This window comes from Myodes glareolus, chromosome 4 (genome assembly GCF_982192425.1).
Source record: "Myodes glareolus chromosome 4, mMyoGla1.1, whole genome shotgun sequence".
NCBI classification, from domain to species: Eukaryota; Metazoa; Chordata; class Mammalia; order Rodentia; family Cricetidae; genus Myodes; species Myodes glareolus.
This window is the reverse complement of record NC_142029.1, coordinates 97257900-97285845: the sequence shown is the minus strand read 5'-3', so window position 1 is coordinate 97285845 and position 27946 is coordinate 97257900. Positions and strand designations below refer to the sequence as shown.

General features: G+C 41.2%; 1 protein-coding gene and 1 pseudogene across 9 annotated transcripts in view; both read left to right on the top strand.

The window, feature by feature from the left end:
• Positions 1-27946, top strand: part of Opcml (opioid binding protein/cell adhesion molecule like) — a 1115999-nt gene that overhangs the window by 966109 nt on the left and 121944 nt on the right. The gene's annotated exons all lie outside the window — the stretch shown is intronic.
• LOC148122397 (U6 spliceosomal RNA) lies at positions 20936-21034 on the top strand (annotated as a pseudogene).

Sequence of the window (27946 nt, the reverse complement as noted above, 5' to 3'; positions counted from 1 at the left end):
TCCATGGAAGCTTTGGAGTTGTTAATTGAGTACCTTCTGGTAAACTGGGAGATAGACTGTGTGGTAGGGAGGGATGTGGGAAGAGTGATGCTGAGGGCCTAACACATCAGTTTTGCCTGGGACAGTCTTTCAGAAACCAGCATTTCGGCTGAGAAACAAAACACTCAATGTCAGGTAAGGATCAGCCAGGACCACGGGAAAGACTAGACAGATTCTTAAGACTTCAGCATTTGGTCAAGCCACTTTTACATGACTTTGAGACATCACTTTCACCCAAGGGCTTTATTTATTATTAAGCACATTTGCATCTTTAATTGTAAAAGACCCAAAGTCTGGAAAGACCTCCTAGAACTGAATTCATACAGATATTCCTCAGAGATCTGTTTTATATCATGGTGATAATTGCAGGTTTGGAATTAAAAGCCACTCAAAAATGAGTAAAAGTTTTGGGCAGAAGGTCACAAAGTGTTTATAGAGATAAGAGAAATGTAAGGTGGCCTTGGAAGGGCGGAGAGCACTTAAATAGGAATAAAGGAGAGAAGTCAACTAAGGGAGTGGAGATATGAGAGAAGCTGAAACAAGCAGGGTATTGACTAGCTACTGAACCCTCATCTACTTGGATGAGGAGGATATGGTTGGGGCTGAAGGATGCTGGGAGTTTGTAGACAAGCAGCTTTTTTTAAAGATCATTTGTTCTAAAATCATTTGGTGGTGGTGCCTTTAATTCCAGCACTCGGGAGGCAGAGGCAGGCAGATCTCTGTGAGTTCAAGGCCAACCTGTTCTACAAGAGCTAATTCTGAGACAGGCACCAAAGCTACACAGAAAAACCTTGTCTTGAAAAGTCAAGAAAAAACAAAACAAACAAACAAAAAACCAAACCAAACCAAAACAAAAAATCCACTTGTTCTACCCAATAGAGAGATTTTATTTCAAAAGAAAATTAGAGACGATATTGTTAAGGTACATTAAAGTAGTCATTTGTCAATACCTCTAGAGCCTCCCAGTGGTACCTGCCTGGTGAAGCCTTGAAGCCTTCCTCTGCTGCCAAGCATCACACCCTTCTTCCTTCATGTGCTCATCCTATCCTGTGCCCATCACTTGGTACTCATGCCAGTCGTGCAGTTAAGGAGCTGAGCTGGTTTGTCCTTATTTGCTCAGTGCCTACTATGCCATTTAAAACAGAGGAGGGTACTTAGTAAATGTTTTCAGAGTCAGAATATGATTGAACCAATGCCACGAAGCTAGCAGGTTAAGAGAGAAAGGTGTGCTAGAAGGACAGAACTTTGAACTAGATTTTTATCGCAGCGTGTAGACTGGGAAGAGCATTGCAGAAACACTTCTCCTCAGTGCTCAGCTCAGCTAAGCAAAGTTCGAAGTTCAGGATCTGCCAAGTGTCCTCATTACTAAGAAGAGGGCTCTTGCTGTCTAGAGACCACGGCTTGGGCCAGGCTTCACAGACAGTGTGAGTCTTTCTCAGTCTCCACGGTTTTCCTCAAAAACCAATATTTCTTAAATCCTGGTGGTGCTTTTTATCTTTAGAGTATTTCTTCACACACACACATACATGCATGTGCACACATTTGTGTGCATATGCAAACACACACAAATATACGTTCTTTGTATGAAAGCAAGCAAGCAGTTTCTCTTTCTGAGTTTGGCTTATTTTCCTTAGCAGCATAATGTCCAATTACATCCATTTTCCTAAATGTGTTTTGATTTCAATTTTCTTTATGCCTGTCAAAAAAAAGGTACCACATTTCTTTATCCGTTCATATGATGAAAAATATCTAGACTTCTGTCAATTTCTGGATGTTATGACTAGCACAGCAATAAACAAGGTTGTGCAACTGTCTTTGTGGTGTGCTGACTTGGAGTCGTTTAGGTACACACCCGAGAATGTTTCAGCAGGGTCATGTGGTTCTATTTTCTATTTGTGTGGATCCTCCCTGCCCATTGCTATAATGGCTGCCTGCATTTATACTCCCACAAGCAGTAAACTATGATCCTTTCTAACAAACTTTGCTAGCATTTTCTGTCTTTTATTTTCTTAGCCATAATCATTTGTCTGACATTGCAAAGTGGTTTTGGTTTGCATTTCCCTGATGTCTAGAGATATTAGACTACTTTCATGTGTATTTTGTCCATTTGTATTTCTGTTTTTGAAAACTGTCCAGCCCATTAGCTCAGTGATTCACTGGATAGTTTGGCTTTGTTTTTGTTGTTTAATTTTTGAGGTTCTTTATATATATTAGATGTTAATCCTCTGTCAGACGTGTAGTAGGCAAATATTTTCACCCACGTTGCAGACTGCCGCTCACTGGTGTGAGTGTTTCCTATGTTGTGCTGGCTTTGCTTTCATCCACTTGTCAAGTTGGGGATTTATTTCCTGAACTACAAGAAGACTGTTCAGAAAGTTGTTTCTTGTGCCTACACCTTGGACATTTTCTCTTGCGTTTCCTTCTCGCAGTTTCATTTACCATGTCTTGTTTTAAGATTTTTGATCCATTTTGAGATTATTTATACAGAATTCAATGTAATAATCTGATTTTATCCATTCACACAGAGAAATCCAATCTTCCCAGCATCATTTGTTCAAGGAAGCTATCTTTTCTTCAGTGTATGCTGCTTTGTCAGAATCTAAGTGTCTGTCAGTTTATATCTGGGTTATCTGTTCTATTTCTTTGGTCTACAAGTTTGTTTTTGTACCAGTAACATACTGTATTGTTGTGTACTGTGGATCTGTAGTAAAATTTGAAAATCTGAGCTGTGATGACTTTCAGCATTCTTTTCCTGATAAGACTGCACTAGCTATTCATAGGCCTTCTGTGTTTCAATATGGGTTTTAAGGTGTCTTTAACACTTCACTGCAGAATGCCATTGGAGTTTTTATAGGCTTGAGCCTGTAAGGGTCTTTTGGTAATGTGGTCATTATCACAATCTTAACCCTCTTTCTTTGTGAGCATGAGAAGTTTCTCCTTCTCCTAGGAAATTCCTTCCGTGCCTTAAAGTTTTTATTGTAGGACCTTACCTCCCTGGATAGGTTTATTGCAGGACCCTTACCTCCCTGGATAGGTTTATTGCTAGGTTTTAAAAAGCATTACAAATAAGGTTATTTTACCGATTGCTTTCTCAGGGAGTTCATTAAGGAAAAGTTATTGAATTTTGTACACTGATATTATATTTTGCTACTTTACTGAATGTGTTCATTGTTCTTTAGGATTTTCTGGTTGAGTTGTTATTATCTTAAGAATCATGCCATCTGCAAATTTGACTTCTTTCCCTATTTGCATCCATTTTATTTCTCTCTCTTCTACTCTTGTTGTAAATCAGGCTTCACACACTATGCTGAGTAAGAATAGACAGTGTGGGTATCTTTATCTCATTCCAAAGTTTAAGAGAAATGTTCTCAGACATCTGCCCTGTAGGATGATTTCGACTTTAGGTTTGCCATATATAGCCTTCGTTGTATTGAGCTGTGCTCCTTTTGTCAGGTTGAAAGGAAACTCCAGTTCCTCAAACTCCAAGAGGCAGTCCAAGTATCCATAAATGAACTCAGCCTAGACTGTAGGAGAATCTCTAGTGTTTAGATACAAGCCAGCATTCCTCAGGAACTTGGAAACCAGTTCCCATCTGCTAAAAGGAATCATTCCCCTTACTTAAAGGCAGAAGGGACTTACGGCACCTATCACGATATCCAAGTGCATGCTGGTCTCCAGGTTCCTTCAGTTTCACAAGTACCTATTACACATTTCAGTTTTGCTATGAGGATAACGCTGGCTTCATAGGACGAATGTGGTAGTGTTCCTTCCTGTTCTTTCTTATGCACTAATTTGTGGAGCGCTTATGTTCAGTGTTCTTTAAACACTGAGGAGAATGTGGCAATAACTCCATTTGAACTTTGATTTCCCATTGTTGGGGGACTTTGGTGGCTGTTTAGTGTGACTGATTGATAGGATATGTTAAAGTTATTATATGTTCTTGATCTGAATTTGGCAGGTGATATGTGTCTAGGGCTCTAATCATTTCTTCTAGATTTACAACTTTTAAAGAAACTTAAAGTTTCAAAGTGCTCCTAAGTGATTCTCTATATTTCCCTGTACTCTGTCCAAACCTTTACTTTTTCATCTCATATTTTATTGACTTAGATTGCTTCTTTACTTCCTTTGATTAGTTTGACCAGAAACTTGTCAATCGTATTTACTATACCAAAAACAAACAGATAAACAAACAAAAAACCCCACCAACTCTGTCTGATATATTCTGTGTATTGTTCTTTAAGTCAACATTTTACTAACTCATTCATTCTCTGTTCTTAATTTGCTGTCCTCTTCTACTACAGTGATTTTATTGCTCTTATCTTTCTAGTACCTTGAGATAAATCATTTGATTATGTACATATTTCTGATTTTCTTTTCATGTAAGCTCTTATTACTGTGGACTTTTCCTTTTATGCTGCCTTAGCTGCCTCTCAGAGGTTCTGCTGAGTAATTGGTCTTGTTCTCATTTGAATCTAGGAAATTTTAAACTTCCTCTGTGATATTTTCAGTGACCACTGTCCAATTATGAGTGTATTTGTGTTGTTTCTCCTCCTATTTTGTATAGGTTTTTCTACTATTGACTTCTAGTTTTGATTCATTGTAAGCTGATACTCTTCAGTGAATTTCTAAGAAACTAAACAGCTTTGTCTTTCTTCATGATTGAAGAGAAAAGACCAGAGACTCCACCATGACCAATCATATCCCCTGCCTTTCTGCACCAGTAGTCTAACTTGACCCTTCCCCCAGATGTTGGACTTAATAACCACATCTGTAAAGACAATGAAAGAGCTGAATGGTGTTGTTACTTTGATTCTTCTTTAGTTCCCATTCTTTTCACAGATACTCAGTAGGATAGGGTAAAACGATTATTTTAAATTACTCATTTTTGTGAAATTGGTTTGCACATAAAGCCAGGGCTTATCTTCAGCAGGAGACACTGAAGCCTGTGTGTGACATTTTGTGAAAGGGGGTCAGAAAACACCTTCCTGTGGTTTTAATGCAGGTAAATTTCAGGATAAGGTAGGATTTGGGGGTTAAATCACTAGGAGATTTCTAGTGTTTCTTTTGGCTCTAAAATTTCATCATGTTATAACTTAGATCATAGCCCAAAATATGTTTGATGTGTTTGAATTACTGGGGTTGGGGTGGGGGGAATTTCCAGGAGAAAAATCAAGCATGACTTCTTGCTAATGGTATTAAATCCAAATTAAATTATGTCTCCTTTTTATTAACTAAAATTTTTATTAGAATAAATGGTATTTTTCTTACTTTATTTAAACAGTTTTAATTAAAATAGGATTACATCACTTACTACCTCCCTTTCCTCCCACTATCCTCTCTGAAAAACCCTCCCTCAACATCCCCCAAGGTCCCCAACTCTCAAGTCAGTACCCTCTTTTTTTTAATGTGTGTGTATCTTCGTGTGTGTGTACACAAATATATATAAGCTGCTGAGTCTCTTTTGTTGTTTGCATATATGTGATTTTAAGCCTTCTGCTATGCATTGGACTACCTATATGGGGGCTTATTTCTGAGAGAGGCTAATTCCTCTTCTCTCAGCAATCAATAGCTCCTTGTCGTTGTCTGTCTAGGACTATGACCCCATGAAACTCTCCTCTTTCATTTTAGCATGTCCATTGATATTGCCATTGTTCAGGTCTTGTTTATGCTGTCATTTCCAGGAGAGCCTGTTCCCCTGTGGAGTCCCTGGCATTCTGACCCCTACAATCGTTCTGCCCTCTTCCATGATGCCTCCTAAGCCATGGTTGCAAGAACTGTGATGTAGGTGTATCTACATCATCTGTTGGGGCTGGGGCTCCACACAATCTACTCATCTCCTCATTTAATTCAGTTCTGCTTTTTTGTGATGGTTTCCATTTGGTCTAAGGAAGAGCATCTTTGATGATGGTGGTACCTATATTAATCTTTGGGTGTAAGGATAAGATTTGGAATGTATTAAGGGCTTATTCTGCTTTAACAAAGTAGCAGCAGTAGATTCTTCCCCAAGGCCATGACCTCACTAGCCCTGGGAATCAGGCTAGGTTACCAGGTCCAGAATGGCACTTAAGTCCAATTATACAACTGTTGGTTGCCACTGATACGTGAGTGCCACTTCTTACACCTCTTTCCCTATCTGGGCATGCTGGTAGTTTTTGTGGTTCAGAGGTGTCAAGGGTGGGTAACGATATTTAATCACTTCCATCTCTTGGGAGCTTGCAGCGTATTTTCTCGGACTCTGGAAGCTAGATGGCAGGAAAGACACTTTCCGGTCAGACTCAGGTCAAATTGTCTGAGTAGCGTGTTCTCTGTATGTGGTGTCTTCAGCAATAGGGGTCCACCAGCAGCCCCTGTGATGCAACCAAGGACTAAGTTGATAGTTTATATTGTTCGGGGAGTCACTTGGACCACCTTGAATAACACTTCAAAGATTTTCACATATCTAAACTGAGGTTTCTGTTAGTCTATGATACTTACGAGAGAGCATTTTTGGCTCGTGTAGTTTAACTTCCTTTAAAATGTGTGTGTGTGAGTGTGTGTGTGTGTGTGTGTGTGCGCACGCGCCAAGCATATACATACACATGCTTATATGATTGTGTATAGTTTTAGGTAAATATAAAATAACTTATCAAACTTTATCAAACAACCTTGATGTGGGTTGATCCCCCTTTTCTGTATTAGCCTCGGTTGCTCCTTCCCTCTTAGAGTCCCCTCCCACTGTCCAGTTTCCCCTTCAAATCCCCCACATCCTGCTCCTCCCTCCTTCGCTCCCTACTCCCACCTGTGGTACTTCCCTCATTCCTGTGGTTGCACTGTGTTGCACACTCACATCTGAGACTCAGAAACTTGGGAGCGCAGGTGAGGAAGAGCACGCATGCGGCCTTTGTCTTTCTGAATCTGGGTTTCCTAGCTGAGTCTTTTCTAGGTCCACCCGTTTACCTGGAAATGTCGTGATGCCGCCTTTCTTTACAGCCGAATAGTATTCCATTGTGTACATGTCCCATGTTTTCCCGTTCTAGTCATCTGTTGAAGGGCATAATAAATGCCATTTCGAGATAGTCCTCCAGCATTTCCTATTCTCTTTGATAAGATAATGCTCTTTGTCTCCGTTCATAATAGATACATGCAACATTACCCATGGCACAGACAGAACTCGGGTTAAGAAAATCACGAGAGGGGCCTGGGCGTATAACTCATAAAATGAAGTATGTGCTGCAGGCACTAGGATCTTTGCTCGGTCCCAACAAACCACATTTTAAAAAGCCAGACCGGGTAGCACATACTTATGTATACTAACACTGCTGCTAGAAAGGCAGAGAAAAGCAGATGCCTGGGACTCACCAGTCAGCCTGCTTAGTCTACCTGGTGAATATCAGGTCAGAGAGGCTGGTTTTGTAAAAGAGGTAGACAGTGCCTGAGGAACCATGTCCTCTGGCCTATACACATATATGTGTACACACACACAGAGAGATGCACACACATGCACACACGGTGACAAGGATGTTCCTAACCAGACTGGTATTTACAGTGACAGAAACAGGCAAGTTGTCATTTTTTTACATCCCATGCTCCCCCTTCCTTTTTCAGACTTGTTGCTCCATCAGTCGAATCACTGAGACGGAGACACCTCTGAAGATGAAGTAGCTGGTTCCATCTATTCCAAACATGCTTTTCTCTCAAGAAAATATTGTAGATTTTTCAAGCTTAATTTTCCTGGGATTTCCAGAGTTCATCCCCTTGTGTCTCAAATGGTCATGCTAGACCTTGTAAGTGAATGTCCTTGTCTCTTCCTGTGGGTCATTTGACATTTATGATCCCATTAAGAGTTTATCCAATGTGCCCTAAGGGACCTGTATTAGGAATAATGTTCTTATCCAGCAACAGAATCAAAAATTTTCATAATAGAAACTCTTGAGTCTCACTCAATGCTAGAGCTACATTAGCTAAAGGCTTAAGTCAAAAATGCTCTAGCCCTCTCTGTCTTTCTGTCTCTCTCTCGACTTTTATTTAACTTTACATTTAGTGGAAATCATTTCTAGTAAAAGGGAAATCACAGGAAGAGGCTTCATAGGAACATCTTTATAGACAGCCCCTCAAGTAAGACAAGGGAACTTAATTCAGAGGAAAACCTAGTGTTTGGGTCTATTTTCTGAGACTATAAGGAAATGCTTGAGATTGGCTACTTTCTAAGGGAGAATGGCTACTTTAAATCACAGCACCGTGCTAGAGTCTGAGAGGCTCTAGTGAGGACTCACAGTGAAGAGCCTGCATGCAGAACAGGCCATGTGGCAAGACAGGAAACAAGAGAAAGCTGTGATTGTTTACCATAACCTAACTGTCTCTTCTCTCTGGAACCAATCTGCTATGAAAGAATAGCACCAGTCCTTCTGTGAACAGAACTCCAGATGACCTCATTACTTTCCCTTGGACCCAATCTCTTACAGCTCCAAATCTCTGCACTGACACTGGTCAACAGGCTTCGAGGACAGAGGTCCTGGGGATACGCTCATGACACTTCCAACCTATAGCATGGAATCCGTTACAAACTTCCGTACAATATTGACAAGTCTAGAGTGGTAGAGTAGGGAAAGAATAACAGGGTGGAGCTTGGTGAGAGACCCACGGTTCTCAGTACACATCGCCTTATCTCAGCCATACTGTCTCTTTGTGACCAGTTCCTATATTTCTCCTGACATAGAGAAGTTTTCTCAGTTTGAGATTCATGCTTAAGTCTGAACATGCTTGGGAGTCCTTTGATTCAAGCTTAATTGGATACGGCTTTGTTTGCTTGCTGTGTTAGGCTGGCTCTTATCTCTAAGAGGTTTTAGTCAGCCACAGTATTGACAAGCAAATGCCAGGATCATACCAATATATGGGTCCTTTAGGATAATGCGAAAACCAAAGAAAGACTGCAGCGTTGGCCAAGTTTTGTTCAAATTAAGAAGAGATCAATTTTATCCACACAGACTGATGATTATAAGACAGTAACCTGTCTTGTAATCTGGCTCTGGCTGTTACCAGGCAGGTAGGAGTGTGGACGGAAAAATGTGTCTCATCTCCAAGTTTGATCATTTAAATTTCAGGCTGAGCACATTCTCCTTTGCGGCTACATCTGCAGCCCCAGGAAGCACCAGCAGGCAGAGCTCTTCCCACGGAGGTTGCTGGTAGACCAGCTTCCCAAAGCCTTGCTCTCCATCACTCTGGGGGCTGAGCAAAGAGGCCAAAGAACAAACAAGGGGAAAAGAGGGTTGAAGGAGGTGTTGGATAGTGGTTTTCAAATTAATAGCTTTTCTCATTTTGCATTCAAAACCAAACACAGTAGATCCAATTCAGCTTCAGGCACTTTCATCTGTGAAGTCAGATTGGCAGAGTTTGGGAAGAGAGAATGTGGGAGGATACAGGGAGCACACGCAGGAATGCATTATTCATCCCACATTATCAGATAATGAGTTGTTCCAAATGAGTGAGCCTTCCAGATAACCGAGTCTTCTTTTTCTGAACCTTCAAGCTTCCTTTTAACTTTAGACCATATTTATATATTTTGTTAAGTGTGTTATAGACATCTCTGTCTAGAATACCTGATTATAATTAATCATATCTTGACTACCATCATATTTCAACAGGGATTAATTATATATTTTTTTCACACGGTTGCCACCCAGCTCTGCCCTACTACATTTTAACTCTTTTATTCTTGGGGAATGGCTGCATTCTTCCCCTTGAGTGCCACTTGTCAGGGTTATGGTATCCCTTCCTTCTCATCTTTTGTCCACAGTGACTTAGGAATAAATGGATGTCTCCAGGGCAAAGCAAATAACCAAGCCTATTAAATCAGCAACTTTATTTCCTTCATGATTTGAAGCCCACCGTTCAGTTCAGATGCACAAATAATTATTCTATGTCTGTTAAGGTTGAGGACGCTGCGCTTAGTATGGAGATGATAAAAGGTGCTTTTGAGTGGTTACCGTCCATTAAGGGAGGAGAGCCGATGCTTCTCATTTATCAGGGATGTCAAATAGGTAAAGACCATAAATTGAATTCATTGTGTGAAGTACATCAATAGGAGAACGTACAGGATAGAGAAGTAGAATACAGTATTTAATTCTCTTTGATTGGAAAGATTCCAGGAAGGTTACAGAGTAGAAACGATACCCCAAAAGTAGGATGAATAAGAGAAATAAGAGGGTCTTACACAGAAAAAAGGAAGATAAATACATTTGAAGGAACAACAGTTTTGTCTGCAAGCTTGAGAATGCCAAAGTCTGCCTCATTTTGATTCAGTGAATTAAATGGGTTGGACAATAGATAACACTGTTTATTGCATTTTGGACTCTTAGAGGGTCTTGCTTAATTTCCAAAGAAAAAAGTCAAATGAGTGGAAAATGGAGGAGTGATATAATCAAAGTAAAGTACATACATGTATAAAAATGTCATAAGGAAACCTATTATTATGTATAATTAATATATGCTAATAAACTAATAACGTCAGGAAATTAGAGTTCCTACCCAGTGTCAACTGAGGAATATTAAAAGAGAAAGGATTGTCTGTATGCCATGGAAACTCTTCCACTTCTGGATAGCCTTCTCCTTCCCAAGGTGCCAAAGTCTCTCACAAGAATGTAAGAATGGTCCTGTGTGTTGTCTTAGGAGTTGTACCGATTTTGACAAAGGACAAGAGTGGATTTTCACCTTTTAGGAAAGTACAATTGCTATCAAAATGTAGTTCCCAGAACAGCAGCGGCAACAGCAGCATCTGGGGACCTGGCAGCTGTGGATGTGCTCAGATCCCACCTAAGACCTACTACATCTGGTGGGACAGGAGTCCTGCTGACTCTTTCTCCAGCAACTCAGTGACAGGGATGAACACGCATGTCTGGGAATCACTTTTCCGAGGACATAGATGCAGAAATCAAAGCCTGAACCCAGGATCTGAAGTTAGAAAACAGACAAGGATAAAGTATGGCTTATGCTTTGACTCTAACATGCTGTCTTCATGTGCCATCCTGACTGAATAGCCAGCCCACTGGTCTACAGTGGCAATAAACAAACCCCTGCTCGAGCAGAAGCTTCATCTAAAACACAAGCTTCCAGTGGATTTTGTGTAACAATAGGTGGACTTCCTATGCTGTGACCCTTGGTCCTGAAATGTCAAGTTTTTATTCTGTCATTCTTGGAGAGCTGGCCCATCTCTCTGGAAGGGTCACAGTAAGGCCCTTCCAGGAGCCCATAGAGAAAACTCAAATGTCCCTTAATTAATTTGTATCTAAGCCTGTTGCTGTAGTGGCCATGCCAAGGAGCCCCTCACCTTGGCACATTTACCTTTCTACACAAAGAATAAATAAAGAACTAACTAGAAAGTGACCCAACCTTGCCAAAGGGATAGGCTTGCCCTGCTCCTGTGTTTCATGGTATCTGGTTATTCTGGCATAATCTACCCAATTCACAAATATCGTTTCCTTCACAGAAGGAAGGTAGGTGGAGTCTGTGGTCTGATCGTTGCCTTTCCTGGGGCAGAGGAAGGTGAGGGCTTTACCCTCCTGTTAGACTCATCTAGGTGCAAATTTCTCTTTTATGACTGACAGGTTTGTATAAAGATGCTGATGTCACAGAATGGGACAGTTCTTGTTTCCTTTCCCCTCCAGTTTGTGTAGGCAAAGTGACTACATTATATAGCTCACCCACGGTGTATGGAACTCATTCATAATCCTATCATCTGTACATAACCTACACAGGTAACAAGCTATCCATACTCCAATTGCATAGCCATGGTGTGAGGCAGAGGGTTAAAGCCAGAGAAACCAAATCAAAATCAGGAAAAGTAACACTGTGGCAAGGGTCCCCTGGGAAACACGTGAGGGGAGCAGCCAGCACAAATCCTGAAATGGAAGCCTTTGTTCTATGGGAGTTAAATATCCTTCCCAAATCAAAAGATCCCTGGAAATGTTATGACTCTTTAATATTTTAACAGAATTGGATAGAGGAGAGTTTATTCATTTCCTGGCTCCACTCTGTTGCCTTTGAGTAAATATTGGTTTTTGACACGTAATTATTAATATTGTGTATTGCTTTATATAGCTCTTAAGTGCCGTTTAATTTATGGGGAAAATGAGCCAATGAATGTAAATGAGCTGGAGTCAGTGTGACACTTCTGCCCTCAATACGTCCTCCCTGGGCCACAGGGTCCCTATTGTTTCTAGTCTCCTTTTTATTTTAGAGCAAGTTGATGTTGCTGGGGTAGGGGTGGGGTGGCAAATACAGGGCTTCTGTACTTAATTCTGAGCTAGGATCATTTAGGAACATTTATTTAAAATACCTGTTCTTCTATTCTCCCATAGATCCCAGTCTTCCTGGTCCTTCCTTTGAGTCCCACTATTTCTTGAACCTATCTGACCACACCCAAACCCTGACCCTAGCCAGCCTGGCTGTTAGTATGTCTGAATGACGGAAGCGAAGAGATGGACAAATGCAAATGAGCCATTTTCAAGCCTGACTCTGCTCGGTACCCTCCCAGTGCTATAGCTCTGCTTCTGGCATGTTCAGCAGTACCTCTCTGATGCTAATGAGTGTTAACCCTTTGAGAAGTATCTCAGCAAGGTCCCAGCCCAAAGTACATTCACAAAGAAAGGAAATTCATCGTCGTCCACTAGCCATGTTGGAGGGCTCAGCCCAGGCACCAGCCCACATTGCTGGACTCTTCCGGTAACAATAAAGTGGTAGCTAAACATGCCGTCCCATCACCAGTGATAAGACTGGATGGCTCTTTTCACAGGCGTCATTGCTTATCTATGTCAAAAAAGTTAAGAGATGATATCAAGGAAAAGGAAGGGGATGAGAAATGAACACAGTCCACTAATGTAGGTGGGGAAATAACACATTGAATCCCACTATTCTTTGCAATAAATGTAAACCTGAGAAAAAGACACACCCAGCTGAGAGATTTTTAAGAAAATGATCAAGCCTCCTAATATATTATGTGGTAAACTTATATTTCCCTTAAGACAACAATCAATTTTATCATCTCTGGCAGTGATCCTGTGCCAGAGGGTTGAAACCAACAGTTCACTTTGCCAAACTCCCTACCTGTGCCATTTCTAAGCCTCTGACCACAGCCATGCTCTCCTCTTACTGCTAGCACACTCAAAGTCTTAAGCCTGGGAACCCACAATTTCTTATGTCCTGTTTTTGTTTTTTTTTTAAGATACATATTGCCTCTTGTCTTGCAGGATATGTAGATTTTTAGCAAAAGGATGAATGTTTATGTACCAAAGTCAACTTTGCCAACCTATTCTGTCTTTATTGACCTAATTTTCCCCAGTCAGATTTGAGTGTGCTTTCTGCCCTTCTCAACCACGGAGCATGAATGTTACTGCATCAATTTCAGCTGGCCTACTGCCCCAACTGAACATGTAACCAGTCACATTTTCATCCTGGTCATCTTTCTGTGTCCAGCATTTTCTCTGCTGACACATGTGTAAAGTGGCCTGGGCTTTGGCGTCCAGATCTGGAAGAAGGGGGCCATGTCTTGATGTTTGCTCACAGAGATTCTTTGCTCATCTGAGTCTGTAGAGCGATTCCTTAGGATGATGGTAGAGAAGGGCACAACCGTAGGGTCTTTTCTTTGCTTGCTGTCAATCTGCACCAGCATGCACAATGCATGCAGCACTGACAGGGTGGGAGGCCAGGAATTACCTGGCTAACTCCCAGGATTTCTGCTACCTTATGTGAAGTGTTGTGTCCAAAGTCACAGCTTCCTTCCTCTTGGTTCTTAATTGTATGTTTATTTGGGGTATACAAAGCTTGGTGTAGAAATAAGTTTAGTACTCCCAAATATTGCATAGCCAGGGGGAAGTGGAAAAACTAGGAGAAAGCTAAGCGAGTACTCTGTCTCCATAAATGTGCCTCTAGCCTGCATAATAAGCTAGTTTGCCTCTAAGAGATGGGTGAAGAAAGATTTTTTATTAAAAATGACAAACCCACAGGCCTGGACAAGGGCATTCAGAGAAGATAGATCAGATCACCTACACATATAAAATGGTGGAATCAAAATGATTCTTTAAAAAAATCATTGTTCATTAATAAACTGTCAAAATTTCAATGTTTATGAAGATGTATTTGTTATTTGTCTCACTGCTATGACAAAATACCCTGGCAAAACCAACTTAATGGAGAAAGAGTTGGTTTTTAGTTACTGCTCCAGGGTACTGTTCTTTGCTGAGGGGAAACTGAGGCAATTGATCACATGCATCCACAATCAGGAAGCAGAGAGAGGTGAATGCTGGGGATTAGCTAGCTTTCTTGTTTTAATACAAGCCCTTAACCTGCAGAATGGTGCTACCCACAGTGAAGGTGGGTCTTACCACTTCAGTTAACCTAATCTAAACAATCCCTCACGGATGGACCAGAAGCTTACCCTCCCCGTATGTCTAGACCTTGCTGAGTTGATGATGCTCATTAGCATGGAGGATTTGGTGTTGGCAAAAGATTTCCGGGGAAAGGTTGTCATAGGTTGTTAGTGGTTGTTAGTGGATGTGAAGGTGATAGACTAGTTAGGAAAGCAATGTAGCAACTACCAGTAAAATTCCTCTCCCAGGAGTGACTCTTCTCTTTTTTTGACCTGGATAAGCAAAGAACTCTGTGAAAAAAGTCATCCAATCTTCTCACTTCAATGTGACACCATATTTAACTTGCCAATCTGTTGTTTTTGGAAGTGTCCAGCAATCTACATTGATACCTGGTCTTAACTTTCCAGCAATGCATGATTAATTTACAATGGATTTCCTTTCCCCTTCAGTGTATCTTAGACCAAGAAACTGATACGGTACTTCTTAAAGTAATGAAAGTCAGTTTTGAACAATCTCTGTTCCTTCCCATGGATAGGGTTTCACATATCTTATGTGATAATAAAATAATACAAAGTTAAAAGTAAACTTAGCTGTCAATCATCAATAAGGTCCTTTACATAAACTATCATGCTATTTCTACAATGAAATGCTGCTTAGCTCCAAATATGTTAATGGACATTTTTATAAACATATACATGATTGTATGTATACTCTCCTACCTTCTGTGGCTTGGTTTGCTTAGGAATGGCAATTATTATATACTTACTTGTGTTATTTTGTATAAATGTGCATTGGTCAATAAATGTTTAAGACAGTAAAGTAATTGCTAATAATAATGGGAAAGAGGTGGGTGTAGATAGTAACGTTTGTCAGCATATAATTCTTTATGGATTGGTGCTGGAACCATTCAGCTATATTACCTTTCCAAAAGACAAAGCAGTAATTGGAAAAGAAAATGTAATTCAGCCTTTAAATCCTGGAGAATGCTGAAGACCTGGCTGTAGTAAGTCTCTTGCTTATAGAATAAGGATCGAGTATTTTTTTATGCAAAAGTGACTATTTCTTCACCAACCATCACCATAATTCCAGATCCTTTGACTTGGGCTATGGAAGTGAAGTTTCATGGTTATTCTTTCTTTTAACAATGAATGAGGAAAGGGCGGGCTGTCACTCCGTTGTAGGACACTTTCTTGCGCGAGCCAGCTCCTACACTTGATCCCCAGCATCACAAAGAAATTAAAAAAAAAAAATAACGGAGAGAAGAACAAAAACTTTGTTTCTGAATCTCTCCCACTTTGCATCTCTGCAGTTCAGTTCAAGCACAGTGACATTGATAATGCCCGTGTCCTTGTGCCCCTATGATGTAAGCTAAAGACTTGCGTGCAGTTGGTTATTAAGCACCAATGGAATTTTGTGAGGCAGCTGGTCCCCACTCCCAATAATATGTGAGTGATGATTATCTAAGAAGTGAAGTATATAAATAATAGACAATGCTAAGTGAAACAAATAAACATTCTAATAGAAGAAGAATCAAATAAAATGTCCTGAAAATTGCAAGATACTAGAGGTTGCCATGCAGACACTATGTCTTCATTGACTATCACTTGGAGGATAATCTGAACTGAGATGGTCCATTGGTACTCAAGACAATATTCTCAACAGCTTTTCTGAGTAAAATGAGATGTGCTGGTGGTGGGAACCTCTCCCTGCCCCTCTATCTCCTACCGGGTGCTGGCCTACTGTGAGCCAAAGGCATTAATTTATGGAGTTAAGAAGTAAGGACACTAGATATTGTTCTGCACATACACCTGGAGGTGCAGAGAAAACAAAAGAGTTTTTTTTTTTTTTTTTGGACAGCAGTTTTCATTACCCCAGAAAGAACTGAGCTTGAAGTATTTATTATAAATATCCGTGGTCCTTGATGGAGTGTGCTGATTGAACTTTATTAACCTTGCATCCTTTCTGAGCTACTGAAATTGGAGTCTCTAATACTTTTTAGTCACTTGCCTTCAAATTTAATGTATATTAAACATTTGGGTAATAACGGATTTCTAAAATGTTTGAGCATAATGTTTTCTGATAAATTGTCTAAAACATTATAGAACACTTGTTGCTGAAAATGTTTTGTGTTAAGATCTCTGCATCATTGGGGCATGCTAAACATTCTGGAATAGACTCATGTTTGTCTTGCTTTTGGAGTGAATGGAAGGTTCAGTTCTTGGTGGGAGGGTGATGGGTAGGGAGACTGGTCCTCCTCAGCAAAGGGTACAAAATGTTTCCTAGAAGCACTCAGTGATACTACATTCTATACCACTAAGTCTCTCTCTCTCCCTTGCTCTCTCTCTCTCTCTCTCTCTCTCTCTCTCTCTCTCCCTCCCTCCCTTTTCCTTTCCCCTTCTCACCCCCCACTTCTTTCTCTCTTTTCTGTGCATTAATTGCTTTTTGCTGTGGCTTGAGATATTTATGGGTTAGGAGATTGCCAAGTTATTTATTAGATGGAGTATCTAGGGATAGAGTAATATAAATCACTTAGGCTGGCATTGAATATAGCAGACACTCAGTAATTTAAAAAGCTTTAATAAAAATGCTAAAATATGAGACTTGTCTTTGGCTGTAATGAGACTGTTATCACATTTTTATCAGCGATATTCAGTCATGGACCTCTCCACCTTTTCTCGGTCTAAGACAATGTGAATGCAATCTTCATTTCCAGAATAAGCGAGGTTGTTGGACTTGAGAGAGGTTTTAAGTTTTTGGAGAGCGACTCCTTTAAAAGTTATAGATTTACTATATATGTGGGTGCTAGTGACTGACTTCATCACACTTAGAAAGTCAAGCTCTAGGAACCCTGTCTTCTGTGTATCTGGAACCACGCTGAACCGGAAGGGTTGAGGTTAAATGTGATCCATAGAACGTGTTCTATAACTCTGGGATCCATTAAGTCACATTACTATGAAGGCCACAGTCAATCCTGGCCACCACCCTAAATCAAAATTCCCTGGGTTTGAACTGATTAAGTCCCTGAGATCTCAATATACAGTCTTTCTTGATTTTCCCTTCTTTAGTAGAATCACTATAGTGGGAATCTTTACCACTTTATAGCATTTAAACTATATTTAGTTTTGTCCCCACACTTATTCACAGCTGGGAGAATTTAAAAATGCATTTTTTTAAACCGTGGTGGGGGGATGTAATGTACACATGAGTGCAGGGGCACATGCAGAACGTCAGAGCCCCAAGATCCAAAGTCACAGGATGGTGTACACCGCCCAGCATGGTGCTGGGAAAGGAACTCAGGTCCTCTGTAGGAACAGCACATGCTCTACCCACTGAATCATCACTCTAGACCCCTCAAAACAGAAAGATTTTAAAATTGCTCACCCTCCTCAGACCATGACACACTCTGAAGAAGATACCCGTCTCCAGGTTTTAAAGAGAGCTGTTTGTAAGCTTCCAGACTCGGTTTATCCACAGGTGATGAGAGTCTTTGTGTCTTCCAAGGAAATTACTTTCTCAAATCTGGAACTTGATGACGTCATCTTATGCACAACAGTAAGGAACATGATCTACTCTGGCCACACAGAGCATCTGGGAGAGGAAAAAAGGGGAAGGGATTGAGGTATTATGGGAGAAAGATCCCTGAGATTGTTTCTTGATGAACATTGAAAGAATCAGGCTACATTCCCAGCTCAGTTGAAACACTCTCTGAAACTCAAGGTTGGCATACCCGTGACCATAACTCAACAAGGTCCTGCCACCCACACCCTCAACCTTAGAAAGCTCTGGGGTAGACTGAGAGGGGTACAAAATAGGCAGGAGCTGGTTGATTCTCCACATCATCAGGTACCAGGCAACAGGAATTCAGGAGAGGCTCAGAGAGGTAGAGGAGGCAGCCTTGTGGTTGTGTGGCCTCCAAAAATATAGGTAGACATTTGTGGAGGCGGAGTACTAGGCAGAGTTCTACAGAAGGCTTAAACAGGGTGAGGGTGGATAAAGAAATACATTTCCAACCATAGATTTGAAAGCAATTAACAATATAGGACATTAAAGTAGTGTAAGAAAACACCTACAGACTGTGAAAAGAAATCCAGAAGGCCGGAAGTCATTGAATGAAATGATGGGTCTTGAAGTGTTAGGCATTGACATACACAGACTGATTCTTGGTCCAGACACCCTACTGGTACCACCTTCCCCAGCTTCAAAATGCTCCAAATACAGTGGGGCCAGCACTGATGACTGTTGACATCAGTGGCTCTTGATAGCCTGCTGGAGCAGAAGGGAGAATGAATCCTAGTTGATCTTCTCAGTCATTTTGTGATAGTCCTAGATAGCTAACTAAGATATCACTTCAGCTCCTTCTTTATGTCATTCACTGATCACGTGACTCAGGAGACCATTAGAGAGTTGGTAATTAGAACCAGAGGATTACTGCCTACTAGAAAAGCAGGTGCCATTGTAGTTAGTGTCCTTAGGGTCACTGAGGTAAAGTGACTTCTGCCATCAGATCCTTCAAGGGTATTCAGGAGCCCAGGATGCTATGCCCACACTGGACAGGTGTTTGGCAGACTGGACAGGACTCGACAGACTGTTGAGCTGGCCTGACAGATGTGCCAGCATTTGGCCGGAGCTCTGTGCACCTGGTCTTACCGGTTCAGCCATGGGAGAACTTAGGCAGTCCCTCCCTGCCTGCTTCCTCATCAACACAAGGTGCTAAGGGGCTTCATGGAGCTTTCCTGAGGCAGCAGTAAGAGTGCATGTGGACCTCCTGATGCTAAGTTCTCTTTGAGAGTCCTTGGAGAGAAAGAAGTAGAGCCAGAAACACTGATGTTCGCCACAAGCTCAGTACTGGGAAACTGTCTCATATCCGCTTCCCTTTCATTCCTCATGATGACCTGTGAGTTACCCATGGTCACCAGGCTGTTTTTCCAGCTTGAGAAACAGATGAAAGAAATTAAGAAAATACAAGGTCACACGGTAAGACTGGGCGAGAGAACAGAAAGAGGTTGCTGTGACCGGCGTTAAAAGGAAGGGCGAAAAGGGGAAGAGGACCAAAGCACAGACCGGGAGATGTGAAGTACCCAGCATCCCTGGCATGAGAGACTTGGATCAACAGAGGTCCCAGTCTGGTTGGCACCTCATAATAAACACTTGACAGAATTGGGACTAAAACCAAAGTGTTTCCTTATTGGGAAAAAAAAAAGCAAGGAGGGAGAACTGGGTTATCCCTAGGTCTATTTTTGACTTGAAAATGCTGTGATATAAATTAAAACCTGTGATCCTAAGTATGAGTGTGGCCAGAACTCTTGGGGGCAGGGGAAGGGGCATGGACTGCAAGTGAGGGTTGGACAGAACAAAGGGAACCTCCCAGAGAGCAGCCATCTCTCTGCCCTGGGAAGAGCTGAGAACTGCCAGAAGGACTTTCACTGTGTGTGGCTTCTCTGATCATGGCCAATTGCTTGAATTGTGCAAATTAAAATAGGAAATGTGTGTCTATAAATACCCTCTGTAAGAGACACAGTGGAGACAACCATTACAAATGAACTCAGTGGAGCGTGAGGGGGGCTGTGATGTCACCCCACCCTGAGCAAGTACTCACGTATCTGTAACTCATAATCATTCGCTCACAGTCACTATCATTTCTCTCATCAAAATACCACTAAGAAGGAAAAAGTGAATTCAAATGGATCAGGTCTTATCCATTCCAGCATAAAATAAAACCATCTCACACCAGGACGTGAAGGAAGCCCGAATTCACAGTCAGCCTGAACAACTGAATCACTAGATCTGGGTCGGCTTCTAAGAGCGAGGATGTGACCCCATGCAATTCAGTCCAGTTCCAGCTTGACGGATGCCTCTGTAGATCCTGAGAAGCTGGTCCCTGGAGAGCCGCCTTTCACTCGCAGTTAATCTCAGCTTGTACTGAGAGAACTTCTTGGACAGCAGGCATTGTGTTACACGGTAATGGAGGGGCCTAGAGAGTTGTCTCCACAGTTAAGAGCACTTACTGCTCTTCCAGAGCACAAGTTTGGTTCCCAGCAGTATCAGTCGGCTCACATTGGCCTGTAACTCCATTTCTAGATGAAACTCCATCTGGCCTCTGTGGGCACCTGCTCACTTGTGGTATATATAAACTGACTCAGGCACACACATCATCACCATCATCATCATCATATCATCATCATCATCATCATCATCATCATCATCATCATCATCATCATCTTCCTTTATGCCCCGGCAATGCTTAGGCATGCCTGGGCAGCCGGTTTATGGTGGTTCTCCCGTTGTTTCTATCCTGGGCAGTCCTAGACGCTTGTGTGATTGTCATGCCCAAGGTTCCACAGTCTTCCCTTCTGCTCACTATCCAGCATGTTTTGGGCCTTCCTCTTCCCCTTATCCCATGCACTCCCCCAGGCAATGCTGTCTTCAGGTCTCTGCAGTCATTCATTCCCATAACATGGCTGAAGGATCCCAAGTGTCGCTGCCGTATCCTGAAGTTTACTTTTGTCTGCAGATGGAGACGTTTCTTAATGTCATTGTTGCACAGCCAATCTCTTCGTGTGATGCTTCAGCACCACATATATTAAAATTGAAACAATACAGAGAAGATTAGCAGGCACACACACTTGCACATAAATAAAAAGTAAATAAATACTTTTAGAACCATGCGTTACGTGATCACCAGATGAGAAAGCAAACCCTGTGGAGCTGCAGGTACCTCTCCCTCCTCACAGTGGTCAAAACCCTGCTTCTGCCTCTCAAGGTTGTGGGTCGAGACTGAGGTTTTATAATACCTCACAGTTCGCAAACTATAAGGTTCGTGCAACAAAGTACAGATCTCGGTGCCTTCTAGTATATTCGCAAAGTTGTTCAGCCATAGCCAGTATCGAATTTTAGAACATCTTCATCACACTGAAAGAACCCATCCCATAAGCAGTTCCTCATAACTTGTCTCTTTCCTTACCTCCTGACATCTTCCAGACAGGAATCATAGCTGTTGCTCTCTCCATCTTCATAGTGTGCCACATATACCAACTTTTCTTCCCACAGCCATATAATATTTCATCATATTGTCATATTATAACATGGTGATCTCTCGATAGACAAGTGGTTTATTTCATCAGTCTGACTATTAGATATATTGTTGTCAAAGTCTGAATATGTTCTGTTTATTTCCGTCTTTCTCTTAAGGATAATATAACTGAATGGAGGTAGCTGGGTTATATGGAAACCAAGTGTGTGAGAAGTTAGACTGTAGTCTAACTTTAAAGTCACACTGCCATTGGTTTCGAGGTATTTGCCGAAGCTTATCGTTGCCTGTCTGTTATAATAATTCTGCTGTGTAAAGCTGTATCTCCTTCAGGTTTTGGATTTTTATTTTTCTGGTGAGAAACATTACTAAGCATATTTTGATATGCATATTGGCCATTTTGATATTTTCTTCAGCTAGAAGTCTTGTGTGTATATTTTTGTTTTGCTGTTAATACTTATCATGTCATATTTATGAAACAATAAATGATCACAAAGAATTCTGCCTAAGTTTTTATCTAAGTCTCAGCTTTTAAGTTCAATTCTTTCAATCATTTTGAGTTACTTTTTTTTAATATATAGTTTGAAGTGGGCTCCCAAATGCTTACTTTTTACATTGGTGTAAGTTGTTTTCTTACCTTTTTCCTGGAAACTGCATTCTTTACTCATTGACATGTTTCCATTTCTTGTTCACAATGACTAAACATTTACTTATATTTCTGGATTTTTACCTACATTTTCTTAATGTATTTGTTTATTCTTATGCTGATTTTAATAATTAACATTTTATTAATGTGTTAATGATTATAAGAACTTCATATACATATCCATACATGAGTGTTTTATTCAAGAATAACAAAGGTTATTATTTTCTGTTGTTCCCAGTAGTTAAGTCACTTGTAGGCTGGGCTTGGCTCTTCTTACTTTTTTCTTCCTCCTCTGTAGTAAATGGGAAGTAGGCTGCTTTTCGTCTCCCCCCCACCCCAGCTCCTGGCCGACTGGCTAGCTTTACCTGAAATAATTACACGGAAACTGTATTCATTTAAACACTGCCTGGCCCATTCTTTCTAGCCTCTTATTGGCTAACTCTCACATCTTAATTAACCCATTTCTAATAATCTGTATATCACCACATGACTGTGGCTTACCGGGAATATTCTAACCTACTTCCATCTTGGGTCGGAGCTTCATGGTGTCTGCCTGACTCTGCTTCTTTCTCCCAGCATTCTGTTCTGTCTACTCTGCCTATCTAAGCTGCTGTCCTATCAAAGGCCAAGGCAGTCTCTTTATTTGACCAATAAAAGTAACACATAGACAGAAGACCCGCCTACATCACTCCTCCTTCTCCTCCTCCTCCTCCTCTTTCTTCTCATATTTCTTCTCTTGAGACAGGGTTTCATAAAATAGTTTAGACTGGCCTTCAACTCACTGTGTATCCCAGGGTGGCCTTGAACCACCAGCAATCCTCCAGTCTCTGCTTCCTGAGGGCTTGAATTGTAAACACAGAGCATCAATGCTGCCTTATAAAGTGTGCTTGTAATATTGCTGAAAGTTCATGGGTCTAGGGTGAAACCAGAGAAAGCCTGAGCTGAACAATTGCAATCCGGTTCCTTCATTTTAAAACCATCCAAAGCAAGTAAGCAACACAAATGCATGAACACATATACAGGCACACTCAGTTCTCAGCAAGTGACCTAAGGGACTTGCAAAAGATTAGACAATCAAGGCTGAGAGACTAGAACCCAGTCCTTCATTTACTTCATATAGCACAGTGGTGTTTGTTACTGATTTTGATTGTTAGGAAATTGCTATACTATTTCATATGCAAAATGTTGCACAAGCTAAGCTAACTTGAATACGACATTTTCCAATTTATTCCTGCCTCTTGTTTAGGAAATAAGCTGACTTATTAGGATGCAGAAAGGTAACCCCACAAGAATTAAACATGGAATCCTTAAAAGCACTTTCTATATTATTTTTGTAAATTAGTTTTGAGTGTTTAAGACTATAATGGAAAGCGTTTCATATTTCTATTACCCTCACAAGATCTCTTAATATTTTGTTATTCCCTGAGCATCATAATAACATTAAAATGAAAATAGTAACAATGGCCATTTAAGGCAATTTGAAACCATTCTCTCTAATCTAATATCCACATACCTGCAAGGCAAATATTTTTATGCCCATTTTACAGTCCAGAAAGCTAAAAGTGGAAGGCTTAAATGTGTGCCTTTTTAAAACATCTATCCAAAACAGAAGGAAACTGTATTCAAATGTTAGCGTCTAGGATTGCAAGTCAAGAGATGGTTAGTTTTTAACTATGGAGCTTAACTAAGGCATTTGAGATTAAAATCCTGAGTGAGTAGAGAGTAGTTATGTTAGCAGATGGCCTCAGGAAGCCTCAGGGAACAGAACGTGGTACACATCACGAGTGGACCAGACTTCCCAACAGGGCACTTCGGGACAGTACAGAAGCTGGCCAGGTCTCAGTAACGGAGAGAGACACAGGACAAGCCCAGACCCTGTGCAGGACTGCAACTCTGGCTTCTCTGCTGGGTTAAAAAACCAAACCCTCCTTGAGGACTTTTAAACAGCAGGGCTTCCTGTTGTGATTTTGTCCTGGCGCCCCTTCGTGAAAGAAAGGAAAGCTCCTCCCTGACTTCTCGCTGGCATGGGCACTCTTAGTGATAAGAAAACATTTGAGTAGGTCCTTGTCCACTGTGTGCTGCCATCCAGAGGACTGCAGCCACACAGGCAGTTTTTAAGAACAAGGAAGCAATGGCCGGAAGCGGGAGCTGTGGCTCTCGCCAGGGTGCCCCTGTGTAGCACCATCTCAAGAGCTGGCCCCACCCAAACTTTCACAGTCCTCAGACTTCAGACTCTACCCCATTCAGCTCAGAGATGTCATCAGGATGAAATTAGTTAACAAAGCCATTGCAACCGAAGGACTGATTCCAGCTCTGCTAGGGATGGCAGACAGAGGCCTATCTGACAAGGCTGGTTGGGGAGAATTAACAGTCCCCCTGGCACATTGCCCCTTTCGTAGTTGGCTCTTAACTGAGATGGGCTGTGTGGTGGGATGGACAGGATGCCGAGGCCTGTCCACTGTTCCTTCTAGAAAGACTCCCTGGAAGACACAAGGAGACCTGAGGGTTGCTCTATGCACATATATGAGGTCTTCTCTGTGCATTGGCTCAGTGCAAACTCAGGAGGAAGGAGGAAGATGCTAATAGGGATGCCTAGAGTACTTCCTGGCATAGCCAGAGTGGGTGTGTAAATAAGACAACAACATGAGTGGAAATACCCACAGGTGGGAACATATTATATTTATAACAAGATTATTTGCAGGGATACCTCCATTCTATTATTTATGTTATTAAATACTATATAATTATAGTTATATAGAAAACATTACAAAACTATACTTATTATATGTATATCACATTTATTAATGTACTTAGTTATTGAATACATTTACCTTAATTAAACATAAATAAATCTTCCCTTGTCAGCAATGCAAGGCAAATTTGATGCATAAACCCTGACATAAAGTGAATGAGGCTGAGATTTTGGAAATAATCAACAGGAATGGCTGGAGCTGTTTCTTTGTTTCCAAATGGCACCACCAACAACCACAGTGGGCACAGGGAAGAATAACCGCAGCTCGCATTTGATAAGAGCTGGCATACTTCCAAGAACCGTGCTGGTGTGCTGCGTAAAGTCATGCTTACTTCTTGCAACAACCAGGCTGAGCACGTTTTGTCAGCTTCGCTTTACAGGTGGTAAGCCATGATCCAGGAGGAGAAAAGTGAGTGTTGCCCAGGCATGGGGAGCTCCGGGACTCCCCGAGTGAGGGACACACAGAACCCTAGTGAGAGACACACAGCCTCTTATAACTGTATTTTTCCTATGATGAACACTATTTGGGTGTGGAGATAATATATGCAGAAACACATGGGTCCATCCCTGTTGGCTTTGTTCAAAGGAAACTTTGCCTTCAGGTAAGCCTTTTCTAGCTCAAGCTTGCCCTATCACAAGAACACAATGATCTACAAAATGTAGACACTTACTTAGTGAGTTTTTATTATGTGTTAAGCACAGTCCTAAGTACGGGTTCACTGTGCTTTATGAAGTTTATACTTAAAGTCCACCACATAAACAAACATTTATTGTCAATGAACACAAAAGCACACAACTGAAAGTATCATACAGGAAATTGTGAATGTTAAGAAGATACTGTAAGAAAAGGGCCTGAATTAGACAAGCCCTTGGGGAAGAACTGGAGTCATTAGCAAAGACTCCATTAAAACTGATCCCAGAAGGAAAACTCACACCAGTAGAGTAAGGTCTTGAACATTTCAGAGAAATCAAAGAACAAACGTCAGATCTCTAGCATAGGATACACTTGAAACATTTTATAAAAAATATTCAGCTTGAAAACCTATTCATCTACATATTATATTCTAAGGGAGGTACAGTCCGTGGCAGACGTAGTGTTGTCTAACAGCAGCCCAAGGGTAGATGTCAGAGATCCGGGCCATGGAACAGTTCCCTTGCAAGGGTAAGTAGTATGATAAAGAATGCTTTGGGAGGAAGAGAGAAACTCAGCTATCATAAAGTTAAATACTGAAGGATGTCTGGTTCTGGGCACAGAGTCAGGGCTGTATTTTCTAGTCGGAGGTAAGAATGTGTAGAAAGGCAGAGAATAAGGGTGGCACAGCCCCAGAGACACACACTAGCAAGGAGGTTGTGGTTACACCATGGACAGACTGAGTGAAGCTGAGCAGATAAATCCTGCTAAAAACCTTGCACTGTGTCTGCTGGGTTTAAGGTTTAAGGGGCGTATATTGAAAGATTTGGACTGAAACAAGGAAATCATAGTAGCTGTGGTGAGCATATGCAGTTTGTTATATAGGGTAGGAATAAGTTGAACAGGACTAGACTTTTGTAACGCTTCAAGCAGCAGAAGATGAGATTGTCAGCTAAGTCATTGGTGGTGGGGTTGAAGATGAATGACCAGGTTCCAGATGTCATGTGAATTATCTAAAGCAGGTTGCCATGAAGTAGGCACAGAAATTGGGTACATGTTTCCTGGCAATCTGGAGCTCAGTGAAATGTCAGAAATCCACCTGTTCCCCAGGATACCTGATTGCAGTCCGTTAAACATTATCTACAAATAATATTAATGCATAGACAGTTCAGGGCCACTACAGATGTGCATTGAGAATTCTGCATTCCTGTGTGAATGTCCTGTTGTCATCCACTGTAACAGTTTCTTTCCTTCTTTTTTTTGTTTGTTTTTTTGTTTGTTTCTGAGACAAGGTTTCTCTCTGTGGCTTTGGAACTTGTCCTGAAACTCACTCTGTAGATCAGGTTAGACTTGAACTCACAGAGATCTGCCTGCCTCTGTCTTCTGAGTGCTGGGATTAAAGGGGTGAACCACCACTGCCCAGCTTCAGTTACTTTATTTATCATCACCAGAGGCAACTTAAAGGGCAAGGGATTTATTTTGGCTCAAGCAAGTGTATCTAATGGGCCACATGTACTCCAGGGTAGCTGCGAAAACAGTCCAACCCAAAATCCTAAACATTTAAAACCATGAGATTTTTCTAAATGATGTTTCTGTAACTTGACTATACCGTTCTTCAATATGAACTTCATAGATGATAACATTTTTTTTTGTCAGAATGTCAACAGGCTGGAATTCTTTGAATGGTATACTCCATCATAGAGAGGAAGACAAAGTTGCTGGGACAGCTTGGTCCATGGTAGGAGAAGGGAAGAAGAGACCTCGTGATGGAGCAGGGGTGGGCTTTAGCCCACAAAAGACCTGCCTTCTTAATGGTCTATATCTGCTTATCAGTATTTATGTCCCAAAGGTTACATAACCTCCTGAAACAATGCCATCATCCCAAGACCAAATGTTCAAACACATGTGCCTATGGGAAAATTTTCACATTCACGCCATAACACTAAGAATCCATGAAAATAAACAAGATCCCTGATCCACCATCAAGGAAGACCAAGAGCATCTATAAGTGGGACTTGAGAATATTCTATTTGTCATCCTTTAGTAAAAGTACACTGGCCTACCATTTTCTTTGTGCAGTCTGGGTATTTCAAGTTACAATTGCTATTCATTTCTTTGTGTCTATTTGATCGTTTATTAACACTAGCATGATACATAGACACATTTTTCACAGATACTTATTGTCATTAAACATGGATCTGTTCTCTAAATGTTGGGGTGGGAGAATTTGCAAATATTCCCAAGTGACTTTTTTATTATCTTCAAAAACTTATCATGGAAGCAAGGATAGAGCTTCATGATATTACTAAGATCAATTCCGATCAATTCCGACTAAAAATTATATTAGAAGTATTGAACAACCCCTTTGGCAAGCAGCATGCATGGTTTTGGAGCAGTAAGGATGGCTAAGATGGGCTCGGGCTGCCAATGGTTTGCAGCAAGCTGGAGATGCTATCTTGTGTAGGTTAGAAAAGTTGTTCACTCTAGAAAGGGCTGTGAGGGACAATGCCCA